Source organism: Neomonachus schauinslandi, chromosome 3 (genome assembly GCF_002201575.2).
Source record: "Neomonachus schauinslandi chromosome 3, ASM220157v2, whole genome shotgun sequence".
In the NCBI taxonomy this organism is placed as follows: domain Eukaryota; kingdom Metazoa; phylum Chordata; class Mammalia; order Carnivora; family Phocidae; genus Neomonachus; species Neomonachus schauinslandi.
In genome coordinates, this window is record NC_058405.1 from 47,478,564 (window position 1) to 47,493,051 (window position 14,488).

The window sequence follows — 14,488 nt, forward strand, 5'->3', positions numbered from 1 at the left end:
TGTACTTGATGTTAGTTCAGCATCATCATTAATCAGGCAGAGCCTGCTACCTGTGGAGCACAAGGATCTACTGTGGGCCATTGTTTAGGTGATGCTCAGAAAACAGAGTATACTTCTAGAGTTGTTGATAAGCTTAATGTCTATAAGAGAATTCTTATTTCTGCTTCGATGAATGCTTTCTTACAACAAAACTTTTGGTGGTGATACTTTCTGTTACCTAATTTATTTCTTAGAGATGACATGAAAAAAATATCATTATTATACTTAAATACTTCTAGCACTTTCTTAATATTATTGAGTTAATGGATTATTTGCTAATGACTGTAATAGTTCTAGAGATTTTCATAAGTGAAGTCTTTGATTCATAAGTGAAGTTATAATTGTTTTAGAAGATAATGATTTATAGTAGAAATAGTAGAATTAAATGCATATTGTTAACCTGATTTTGTTGTTTATTTCGAACCTGATATTCCTGAAGAGGACAGATAAAAGAATTATACTAGACTAAGAGTCTTCTTATTTGAATCCTTTACAGTAACTAGATACATGCACATGTACACACATATGCACACACAAAGAGTAACTGCATCTACAGTATATAGATTTTATAGAATGACAGTCTAACTCTACATACAAAACACTTTGTGCGTGGTGTTATTTCCATGTAATAGGATAAGACCAAGTATGAAGATGGTGTAAAATATCTTGTCAGTTTTCCTCAAACTGGAAAATCAATAGAGATGGAGAAAAGATGATGTATTATCTAATCTTAAATTGTACTTAAGCATTGCTTAAACATCACATAACCTTGTCTTCATTCTGTTAATAACATTCAAACTTAATACTTGTTAAGATCCCGGAACAAGTAGTTTATTTTTTTTTAATTTTTGAATATTTAATTATTTATTTATTTGAGAGAGAGAGAGAGTGTACAGGGGTGGGGGGAGCAGAAGGAGAGGGAGAAAGAGAATCTTAAGCAGACTCCACACCCGGCATGGAGCCCGACCCTGATATGATGTGAGCTGAAATGAAGAGTTGGACACTTAACCCACTGAGCTAGCCACGCGCCCCGCAAGTTGTTTATTATAACATGGTTATTTTAAGGATGGTCAGCTCATTATTTCTAAGCTGTCTATAGGACACATACTCTAAGCACTAAAAAAATCTTAAATGCGTACATCGTTTATTGTAAAGAGAAGATTGATTACGAAATGGGCAATTAAAATATACTAAATTGTTATTCAGTGTGATTTTTTTGCAATGGTACTGTAACAAGGCTACATAGAAAGCTCCGTTTGTTTTTTTTTTTTTCCTGCATTGGTTTTATTTTATTTTTTTATCAAGTTTTTATTTAGATTCTAGTTAGTTAACATTTACTGTAATACTGCTTTCAGGAGTAGAATTTAGTAATTCATCACTTAAATATAGCACCCAGTGCTCATCACAAGTGCCCTCCTTAATACCCATCACCCATTTATCCCATTCCCCCACTCACCTCCCCTCTGGCAACTCTCAATTTGTTCTCTATAGTTAAGAGTCTCTTATGGTTTGCCTCTCTCTCTCCCTCTTTTTTTTTTTTTTTTCATTCCCCTATGTTCATCTGTTTTATCTCTTAAATTCTACATATGAGTGAAATCATATGGTATTTGTCTTTCTCTGACTGACTTATTTCTCTTAGCATAATACACTCTAGCTCCATCCTCATGGTCACAAATGGCAAGATTTCATTCTTTTTGGTGGCTGAGTAATATTCCTGTGTGTGTGTGTGTGTGTGTGTGTGCACATACCACATCTTTTTAGCCATTCATCAGTTGATGGACGTTTGGGTTCTTTCCATAATTTGGCTATTGTATATAATGCTACTATAAACATTGGGGTGCAGGTGCCCCTTTGAATCAGTATGTTTGTATCCTTTGGGTAAATACCTAGTAGTGCAGTTGCTGAGTTGTAGTGTAGTTCCATTTTCAACTTTTTGAGGAAACTCCATACTGATTTCCAAAGAGGCGTACCAGTTTGCATTCCCACCAACAGTGTAAAAGGGTTCCCCTTTCTCTGCATCCTCGCCAGCATCTGTTGTTTCAATGTTGTTCATTTTAGCCATTCTCACCGTTGTGAAGTGGTATCTCATCATAGTTTTGATTTGTAGTTCCCTGATGATGAGTGAAATTGAGCATCTTTTCATGTGTCTGTTGGTCATTTGGATGTCTTCTTTGGGAAAACGTCTATTCGTGTCTTCTGCCTATTTCTTAACTGGATTATTTGTTTTTTGGGTGCTGAGTTCGATAAGTTCTTTATGGATTTTGTATACTAACCCTTTATCAGATATGTCATTTGCAAATACCTTCTCCCCTTCTGTAGGTTGCCTTTTAGTTTTGTTGATTGTTTCCTTCATTGTGCAAAAGCTTTTTATCTTGATAAAATCCCAATAGTTCATTTTTATTTTTGTTTCCCTGCCTTTGGAGACATGTCTAGTAAGAAGCTGCTGTGGCCAATGTCAAAGAGGTTGCTGCCTGTGTTCTCCTCTAGGATTTTAATGGTTTCCTGTCTCACATTAAGGTCTTTCATCCATTTTGAATTTATTTTTGTGTATGTTGTAAGAAAGAGGTCCAGTTTCATTCTTCTGCATGTGGTTGTCCAGTTTTCCCAGCACCATTTGTGTCTGTTCTTATGCCAGTACCATACTGCCTGGATGACTACAACTTTGTAAAATAGCTTGACGTCCGGGATTGTGACGGCTCTAGCTTTGCTTTTCTTTTTCTTTTTTTTTTTTTTTTGGTTTTCTTTTTCAAGATTGCTTTGGCTATTTGGGGTCTTTTGTGGTTCCATACAAATTTTAGGAGTGTTTGTTCTAGCTCTGTGAAAAGTGCTGGTGGTATTTTAATAAGGATTGCATTAAATGTGTAGATTGCTTTGGGTAGTATATACATTTTAACAATATTTATTCTTCCAACCCATGAGCATGGAATGTTTTTCCATTTCTTTGTGTCCTCTTCAATTTCTTTCAAAAGTGTTATAGTTTTTAGAGTAGAGATCTTTTACCTCTTTGGTTAGGCTTATTCCTAGGTATCTTATGGTTTTTGGTGCAGTTGTAAATGGGATTGATTCTTTGATTTCTCTTTCTGCTGCTTCATTATTGCTGAATAGAAATGAAACAGATTTCTTTACATTGATTTTGTATCCTGTAACTGCTGAATTTGTGTGTTAGTTCTAGCCTTTTTTTGGTGTAGTCTTTCTGATTTTCTACATAGAGAATGATGTCGTCTGCAAATAGTGGAAGTTTGACTTATTCCTTGCTGATATGGATGCTTTTTATTTTTTTTTTGTTGTCTGATTATTGAGGCTACGATTTCCAGTACTATGTTAAATAACAATGGTGAGAGTGGACATCCTTATCTTGTTTCTGACCATAGAGGAAAGCTCTCAGTTTTTCCCCATTAAGGATGATATTAGCTGTGGGTCTTTCATATATGGCCTTTATGTTGTGGAAGTATTTCCCCCCTTCCCTACTTTGTTGAGGGTTTTTATCATGAGTGAATGCTGTACTTTGTCAATGTATTTGTCTGCATTTGTTGAAAGGATCATATGCTTCATATCATTTTTTAATTAATATTGTGTATCATGTTGATTGATTTGTAAATATTGAATCACCCTTGCAGCCCAGGAATAGATCCCACTTGATTGTGGTGAATAATTTTTCTAATGTACTGTTGGATTTGATTTGCTAGTATCTTTTTGAAAAATTTTACATCCATGTTCATCAGAGATATCAGCCTATAATTCTCCTTTTTAGTGGGGTCTTTGTCTGGTTTTGGAATCAAGGTAATGCTGCTCTCATAGAATGAGTTTGGAAATTTTCCTTCCAAGAAATCTCCATTTTTGTTACCTTCTAGAGAATTTTTTTCTTTCTCCTATGGCTCCAGATTAAAAAAAAAAAATAGTAACAAATAAGAACCTTTTGTCATAAAGGCCAGATTTTCAAATATATGCAAAACATTTTTTGCCAAAATAAAAGCCAGATTTTGCCTTTTTATATGGAAGTATGTTTTGCATATGAGATGTATATTCTTTATACTCATTTGTCGTGAGATGTTGCACAGGAAGGAAAGATGTAACACAATTTTGAATAGTACCTCTATGATTACGAACAGGTATGTAAAAGTATCCTCAAGATCAGTTGGCCATGACTATAATTTTTTCAAGAGAAGAACTGAAGAAATTACCCAGATGATGTAAGCAAAACCCAGGTATCTCAGTTACATGCAAGTTTATCCTGGACTCATTTTGTGTCTGAATTATTTGTAAGATTGTAATTTTCTTACTCTACATGGACAGGATAATCCTGATCTTCCTTTCATTAGATTTATGAGTAGTATTTTTGACAGAAACATATTTCCTCTTTTTCATAGTAAATTTTGTGGAAAATTATGTTTATGAAAATAAGAAATTAATAGTACTGTTGGCCGCCAAATATTAGCCTGCTGTTTAGCAACCCTGTACAAATCCCAGGGATCTCCTAAGCAAAGGCTTCCAAGTTTGTGTTATTACCAGAAATTTGTAGTCCAGTGATGTGGACAAATGGGCTAAATTGAAGCCATTAAATTCATTCAATTTGAGGTCAAAGCCAGATTAAACCCAAACCTCTAAAGGTGAAAGTCAAGTATATTAAATCAATATATCATGAAACCTCATGAAAGATGGTTCCAAGCCATTAAAATTTAGTTAAAATTGAAATATAAATTATTCACCAAACAAGAAAGTCCATAACATGTTCAATTTCAATACATCTATCATCTTCACCCTCTAATAGATTCCATTGCATTTCATTCATAAGAGCATTAGGAAAAATTTGTAGATTGCAAGTATTTTAGAATATGCTAAAGTTTTGCCCAGACTAATGTACTTTGAAAATTTGAATAATTAGTTAATCCTCTACTTGGGAGACCAATGCTATGGGAGAAATATTTCCAGTTACTAAGAGCTTCTGTCTTCCTTTCCTTCTTTTTTTTTTTTTTCCAAGATTTTGTTTATTTATTTGAGAGAGAGATAGAGATAGCGAGAGAGCACAAATGGGGAGGAGAGGGAGAAGCAGGCTCCCTGCTGAGCAGGGAACACCGTGTGGGGCTCAATCCCAGGACCCTGAGATCATGACCTAAGCCGAAGGCAGATGCTTAACCAACTGAGCCACCCAGGCGCCCCTAAGAGCTTCTTTCTGACCAAAGGAACTAAAAAGGATTTCTGTCTCATTGGTCCGCTTTTTTTCCCCACATATACATCTTGGTGTCTCTGTTAGGGTTGAGAAGAATGAAAGAAAAGCATAAATTAAGATATGAATATCTTCCATATTGTCAGAAATAGGGTCATAGCCATAAATGAAGAATATTTAGAAGAACCTGCTGATTAAATTTAAAGATATATATATATATATGTATATAGTCTAACTAATGTTAGGGGGTTTTATCATTCTGTTCACTGGTGTATCCTATATACACAGAACTGTCTCTTGAACATTGTAGAGATTTAATATCTGTTAAATGAAAAGGAATATTCCAATAACATAGCAAATATATAAATGAATATGCTAGGCTTCTAGGTATTTTAATCAAATACCACTTGTGGTCTATTCCTATACATTTTTTTTTTTTCTTCTCTGGCCTCTATTTACCAGGAACTACCGCCCAAACTACTATCAGAAACTATATCATAAACTATATCACAATAACTTGGTTTAAAGTAATCAATGCCTTTCATATCTTATAAAGGTAAAATTAAACCTATTCATAGGATTCTTGGTAGTACATATTTTAATAGGTAGATACAAATAGTATCTTAATAAGTATTTTAATAAGTAGATACAAATAGTATTTAGAGTGTCCCTATTTATATTAAAAGGATATTCCAGTATCACCAGGATATTAACTTCTTTTGGAGATCTGAATAATTATTTAAACATAGGAAGTAAAGAAGGTTTAAGATAAACTTTTATAACAAAACAATACATATGAAGTATTCTTGTCCCAAATCTCAAACCTGAATCTGAACAAGTATCTAGATTCAACAAGCATTTTTAAGGAGGTATAAAACAAAATAATAAGAACACCATGAAGATATTTTAAAACAAAATTCAGACCTTAGAATATGCTGTGAGAAAGTGACCCAGGGTCACCAACAAATAAATTGGTAATGAAGAGAAAAAAGAAAGGAGAATCTATACATTAAAGGATCTAGCAACAAATGTAATTGGGGTTAAAGATAAAATTTAATGTGTTAAAATTGTCCATGTATATTTCCTGTTTTTTAAAACCTTTTAAAGACTGAACACTAGTCCAAAACTTCTCAGGTAGTTGGAAGTTATCATCCTAGAAATAGAAGCCTGTATCTCCTACTCCCCTTCACCCATTTTGCCCGACCCCGCCCCACGCTCATTCCTTTGGCAACCATCAAGGGTATTTCCAGTTTTTAATTAAGGTTTAAAAAACATGTAAGTAATACTGTTTCTGACCCTAAATCCAAAATTCTATTATATTTCACTTTACATATCTAGGCAAACTAATAAAGTATATATTTCAAAGATTGGCTGAATTTAAATCTAGCCGACATTAAATAAAACCTTTAATGTAATTTTTGCTAACAAACAAATATTCCCTTTTCTTTTTTTTCATAGTGCAACCATGGAAAATTATTATATCTCGTGAATGAAAGATAACTGACAGGTAGGGTGCCCTTGTTAGATATAAACTACAGTGAATCAGATGTCATCTGTCATATTCATCAAAACATAATGTCACTTTGATGATGTTTGATTTATTTTCTTTTGTAAGGTGAATAGCTAGATGTGAATAAATTTTGATTTAATATGTGAAATGAGTAAAAAGAGAGCACACTACATAATTTATTGGTAGTATTCATTTTCATTATGTTTAAGCTTGGGCTCTTATTTTCCTTTAACATTGTAGTAAAAATAATTGTTTTAGTGTTCATGATTAAAATATCATCATATGAGAAAATATTTAATAGAAAATTATGACTTTAAAAATTAAACAGAACTCAATTACTGCATTGTTCAAGGCTCATAAATACCAATTTAAGTTGGGATTTACTTGTAAACATAAACATAGTACTTAATATGCATTCTAGGATGTTTTTGAAGGTACATTAGGATGCATTTTAGAGTTAAGGGTAAGTAAAATAGTATGTTGTTTAGAAACAAAAACAACATATTTAAATTCATCACCTTAAGTCTTTCAGATTCACTGACAATTACAAATAGATTCAACCTGATCCTCAATTTTCTAGAATTAATGAAGTTTAGATATGGTTTTTAGGTTGACAAGTTCAATTTCCTGTTATCCTTTGGTATTTCATAAACTGACCATTGCAGAGTAAAATTATTATATTAAAATATTGCAGATTTTAAGTTTGAGGCATTTTCCAATTGTAAATATCAGTATAAAAATAGGTGGGAGAAATTCAAGGCTACATGAAGACCCTAACTAGGCTTTTGTTGGGCTTTTTACCTTTATTTCTAAACTGCTTTCTTGGATTACACTCATTTTACATTGTATTTTAATTGCTAGGTCAAAAATTAGCATAGCAAATTAAAAAAAGCTTTTGTTGTTACATTTTAGGACATGAAATTTCAAAACATGTCAATTTTAAAAGAAAATTCACTTAATATATAGCGATATACTAACTTGTTCTAAACACTAAAACAACACTAAAATAACACTAAAACAACAGTATATCACTAATATATAGCGATATACTGAACACTAACAAATGCGATGATAATTAAAATAGATACTCACTTATTAACCCATTTTTTCTTCAAGTTTATTAACAGAACCGGTCATAATAATTAAAATCCTGGTTTAAAAGGTTTTCCAAAACCTATTTTACAGCATTTGCACAGGATTATAGACATTTGAAATAGCACAGACCATGGAATTCATCAGAGTGCTGTCCAATAGAAATGTAATGAGTCACACAGGTGAATCACATATACATTTAAAATTTTCCATAGCTACATTAAAAAAGCAAAGAGAACACATGCAATTAATATTAATAATATATTTCATTGAACCCAATATATCAAAAATTTTTCATTTAACATATAACAGTATCAAAACTGAGATATTTTGTATTTTTTTCTAAATCTTTGATCATTATGTATTTTACATTTACAGCACATCTCAATTTGAAATAAACATTTCAAGCACTCAATAATCACATGTTGCTATGGCCTCCAATGCTGTATGGCATAGATCTGCAGCACCCCGCTACCTTGATATTCAGGTGTGAGGATACTTGCTTTGAAGTGAGTTGATGTGGACGATGCATTTAAATAGGTACAGGACTTCAGAGATGCAGCAGAGTCACAGGATGCAAGCATAGACACTGGAAACTACAGCAGCTGAGTCTCCCATTAACAAGCTGTGTGACCTTGGCATGTTATCTTTCCTCCTAATTTACTTGGTTCCATCAACAGTAAACTAGGAATCGTCATCATCATCATCATTGTCATCATCATCATCATCATCATCATCTCACAGAATAGGTTATTCAGTGTTTATAAAGTCCCTAGTATAGTGCATGGTACATTAAAATAATTATTGTAAGTATACTTGTTTTATGCAATTTACTATAGGGAAATTCTCTAATTTCTCTCATTTACTTTTTACTGTTAAAAATCATTTTGGAATAATTATTGATTGAATGCATTTCAACATAATAACAGTTTCTGGGGTCAGTATATTCTTGTTTAGCAAAATGTGTGCAAGTTCTTTTGTACATATTTGTAAGGCTGAGTAACTTCTCAGAACTGGCTATATATAAAATCACTTGTTAAAATTTTAGATATCTATTTATACTATTTATCTCAGTACCAAATTATTTTATTATTTTCTTAAATAACATTTATATCAAGTTTCTGGATATTTTCTTTTTTTTAAGATTTTATTTATTTATTTGACAGAGAGAGACACACAGTGAGAGAGGGAACACAAGCAGGGGGAGTGGGAGAAGGAGAAGCAGGCTTCCCGCCAAGCAGGGAGCCCGATGAGGGGCTTGATCCCAGGACCCCAGGATCATGACCTGAGCCGAAGGCAGACACTTAACAACTGAGCCAGCTAGGCACCCCATGTTTCTGGATATTTTCATGTAACTTTTTAGTTATCACTGGACCAAGCTATTCATCCTTTTTTTTTTCTTTTAATCTAATCTATTTATAATGCCACTTGATTCCCTTAGTCATTTTGAGCTTTTTCTCTGAACTCCTTCCAATCTGTCTACATTTCTCTGCTACTGAGGCAACCAAAACTGAATGGAACTTTGATGCAGTTCATCAAAATTATATAAGGAAAGCTATCACCCATGTGTCCCAGGATATCATGATTCTTTGCCTGCAGATGAAAGTAACAGTGAACTTTTATGCATTTTATTGAAGCATCAGCCAGATCTTTTCAGTGGCTGACTAAGGTGCTCTTAGAAGAGAAGAGTCAAAATTAATAGGACTCAAATAAAGGTCTAAAAGAAATGAAATCTATTCAATAATTTCTTCAGAGTCAATTCTTTCTTTCTTTCTTTCATTTTTTTTTAAAATTTTTTTAAGAGAGTTTGGGCTTAGGAATGGACTTTGTCAAACATCATTTGAGGCAGATAGATATTTCTCTAATGTTAATGGGAGTGGGGAAGTGGAGATAGGAAAGTAAAAGATAGGGAAGGTAAATGTAAACCTGACAGTGAAATTTTGCAAGTCTAGTGAGTTTATAAATGACTTACTTGTAGGTATATTAGTATACAGAAAATTTTGTCAAGATTTGTTCTTTTTTTTTCTTTTGTTATGACCATGACCAGTTTTTTTTTTCTTGCTTATTATTTTAAAATTTTTACCAAAATGTTCATTTATTTTTTGATTACTTGATTGTATGATGACTTGATTGTAATTACTTGATTGTATGTTTATAGTATCATTATGTCTTTCGGTTAATAAATGTAATTCTATATTTTTTTATTTGTGTCAATTTACAGAATATAAAATATACACAAAGTATGTGCCAACGAACTCAATTGTTTAGGCTATACAATTTCAATTAGCTGAGATGATGGCTAAACTCATTAGAAAAATGCATGCTAAGCTAAATCTATGAAGAAAGGTGTTTTTAAGTGACCTCCTTTTACTTTGGGGGATTTGAGAATGAAAAGACAGGATGAAAATGCCCAATATAATCAGGACTCTGACACTATAAGGGAACCATAGGAGTTAGGCCACTGACCTTCCTGGGTATTAATTTTTAGCTAATTGAAGAAAGGAGTATTGTTTCTGTAAGTCTTTGTGATTCTGTTTTGTGAATTAAATCCTATTGAATTTATTTGTGCTTCTAGCATCATTTTAGAGCTTATAAAAGTGGAGAATCTCATTTCCCTTTGATTAAATCCCTATATTCCAGTTCACAGTTATGCTTTGATAATAGGTAAATACTGCTGAAGAATTAGATAGACCTTGTAACTGATTGTTGTTAATGCCTAGTATAAGAAACACTGAATAAACCGCCAAATTAAAATCCCAGTTATGACAATATTGTGTTGTTGGCATTTACAATTAATAATGCTAAGATCTGATATCTAATATATGATTTTGGAAACTTTGTTTTTTTAATGGAAGTATAGTTGACATACAATGTTACATTAGTTTCAGGTGTACATCATAGTGATTTGAAAACTCTATGCTATGCTCACAAGTGTAGCTACCATCTGTCACTATACAATGCTATTATAATACCATATTCCTTATACTGTACCTTTTATCCCCATGACTTATTCATTCCATAATTGGAATCCTGTACCTCCCACTCCTTTCACCCATTTTGTTTATTCCCCTCACCCCTCCATAATCTAGCAAACATCAGTTTGTTTTCTATTTATGGGTCTGTTCCTGCTTCATTTGCTTTGTTTTTTAGATTTCACATCTAAGTGAAATCATCTGGTATTTGTTTTTCTCTCTGACTTTAGAAATCTTATTTGTTCTGAATAAACACATATTATTGGACTTTTGAGAAGTTTAGTATAATGGTAATTTCTGACATGTAATTTGAACTTAAAAAATTGAATAAACCAAAATGTGTAACATAAAGCTATTTTAATGATTACACCAATAATTGTACTCATTAGGCTCAAGCAAATAATATTTCAAGCTTATTACTTGAAATATTATACCTATATAGGGAGGTTCATTTTTTTTTCAGCAAAATAAACATGCATGCTAGTTATCTAATTACAGTTTGTAAGGACTACATCAGGTACATGATGATTCTTTAGTACATCCAGTTTAATATTTTAGTTTATACTTTCAATTATATTTCAATCTATACTTAAAACTTCACATTATATTCCAAACTGAAATGTATTTCTTTTTTTTTTTTAAAGATTTTATTTATTTATTTGAGACAGAGAGAATGAGAGAGACAGAGAGCACATGAGAGGGGGGAGGGTCAGAGGGAGAAGCAGGCTCCCTGCCGAGCAGGGAGCCCGATGCAGGACTCGATCCCGGGACTCCAGGATCATGACCTGAGCTGAAGGCAGTCGCTTAACCAACTGAGCCACCCAGGCGCCCTGAAATGTATTTCTAATGTGCTAAGGAATAATGGATGTTTACTATTATTTCTTGTGAGAGAGGAAATTAGTAGTCCATGGCCATTAAAATACTATTTATAACAAGAAATACTATTTATATAAGAAGACAATCAGACTTTTGTTATTTTTATATATTCTCTATGAACATAAGAGTAATGATACTAATGATTATTAGTAACCAATCTGTATTTCCCTATAGCAGGTGTCTTTTAGTCTTCCTCTTAAAAGTTCCCTTTAAAACCAATAAATAGAACAAAAATGGGTATATATATATAGGTCTATACTTTTAGAAAAGATGGTTTCCTAAGTGAGCATGCCAAATAGATAATTTTTCCATTTGTACATTGCTTCTCTTAAACATCTGTGTTATTTTAAAAGTGATTTTTCTCTTAATATGTTGTCTTTATTTAATAGGACGAGATAAATGCATACATATTTCTTTTCTTGATTAGCCATGCTAACTTGTCAAAAATATATTGGTACATATAGTTAACCTTAGAATGAAGAAACATTTGGGAAAATATTTTCTCAAAGTGGGGTATTCTATTGTATCAATGACAGATTTTTCAACAGATATTTGTTTGGAAAACTATGTGGTAGGCATAGGTTTATACCTACATTGTATAGGCTGTAGAAATAGTCAAGGTAACTATGGGTTTCAATCAAAATAAATTAAGTAAAATATGACTTTAATTGAAAATTACAGATGAATTTTTAGCATAATACGGCATATATTTCCCTCTTGAACTGATTACTGAATGATTTACTTGCTTGTAATAGCCTTCTGAGTCATATCTATTTACTTGATATTTTCTTCTGCCCATTCATGGGCTTAACTGAAAAGGCAGAATATCCACAACTAAGTCTTGACTGCTTGGTGCCATTGAAACAAAACCTGTGTGCTTTTTGTTAAAGGTTTTATCATATTGTACTTGACCTGTATTTCAAGTCTGCATTTTTCCTTTCAAAAGTAAGCCCATTGAAGGAAGCAAAGTCTTACTCATTGTTACTTCCTTACATTTTATACACAGTTTAGAGTTTTTCAACTAATATTTGCTTGATAATTTAAGAATAAAAAAAAATAATGACACATGAAATTTAGAAATATGGTCAGTATACATGTCAAAACAAGTACTTTTAAAATGGAGCTAACTAGTTAGGAAATTAGTCATTCTTTTCTTTTATTTTTTTAATTTAATTTAATTTTATTATGTTATGTTAGTCATTCTTTTAGAACAAATATCATAGTGGTTTTCTGAGGAAGACCTTTCTACAAATAAATTTACAGTTGATTTATATATATATCACTGAATTACATCATTGCCATTTTATACTACTCTGGTAATTTGGAGTTTGAAGACATGTCATTATGGGAAATTATTATTCCTCTCTTCCTTTGTAGATGGAAAGCTACCACTAGTACTTTTTGCTGATTAGATGTTTGCTTCAAGAGGAAATGATGTACACTTTTCATCTGTCCCTAAAGCTAACTGAAACAGCTATTTCATTATTACTCACATGGTCAGACAAAATACAAGAGAATATTTTGGTTCAGGTATTTTTAGCATTGTTCAAATTGGATAGTAATAAAAGAATTTTGTGGGTGCCTGGGTTGCTCAGTCGGTTAAGCCTCTGACTCTTGGTTTTTGCTCACGTCAGGACCTCAAGGTTGTGAGATCATGCCCCGCGTTGGGCTCCACACTGGGCATGAAACCTGCTTGGGTTTCTCTCTCTCCCTCACCTTCTGCCCCTCCCCCAACCGCTCAAAATTTTTTTGTGATTATATTTGAAGTAGTAACTCAAAGCAAAACTGACTTTAAAAATATAGTATTTACAAATTATCAACCAAGGTATTAAGAAGTTTATAGTCACAGACTTCCCTGAAAACACACTGTGTGGCTTCGCCTATATAGAGACATCCGTGCTATTCCTTCATGAATTCATACTTGCATCCATTTTTCTTTGCAAGGAAATGAATTTCATTGTTACTGAAAATCTTCCCTTTCATACAAAATGAAAGTCTGTGAATAGTCCAGAATTGCTGTTTTTCTTTGGAAATTCAGCATCTCATGTTCTTTGCAGGAAGTTCAAATTGGGTTACTGACTTCTGAAATATGAGGAAGAAATAGGGAAGCTTGTATTATCAGAACAGTCAGTATTGAAAAAACTATGTAAAATATGTTTTGAATTAAATGATCTTTTACACACATATATAAATACATGCCTACAAAACACTAATACACTTACAATACACTGTTGACAACAGATGAAGTCAGTGCTAACCACTATTGGTAGCTCAAAGTCTCAGTAAATTTTTCTGCCACTACATTTAGGTCTTGCCACCCTAAAAAACAAAATATAACTAGCTACCACTATTCTTTTACATGTACCTTTTTAGGCAGTTCATGGTTTTCAATTCTGTTATGTATCTTAAATAAGTAAAAAAATACTCTATTAACATTAATAATTAAATGTTGGAATTAATAAGAGTTTAACATTCTCAGTTCAATTTTCCTCTATATTTTCTTGACCATTTGACTACAATATTTATAATAATTTTAGTATTATCATGTTATTTTTTTATGGTCAGTGAATATTTTTACTGTGGTTCACTGAAAAGGGGACAAAATGTTAAAACTCTATAAACTAAGTATTATCACGTTATAACCCCAGACAGATAAAATGGACTTTTCTTCTAAATCTACCCTTTGCATCCTTTGCCAAATAAATTATGATCACAGATGTGCCATACTTCTCTTAGATGTCAATCCAGTTTCACCAGATTGGTAACTTGACTGCAACTTCCATTCATTCTGGCATTTCTCAGGATGACCTTTAAGTCCGAACTATCTTAGAGTAT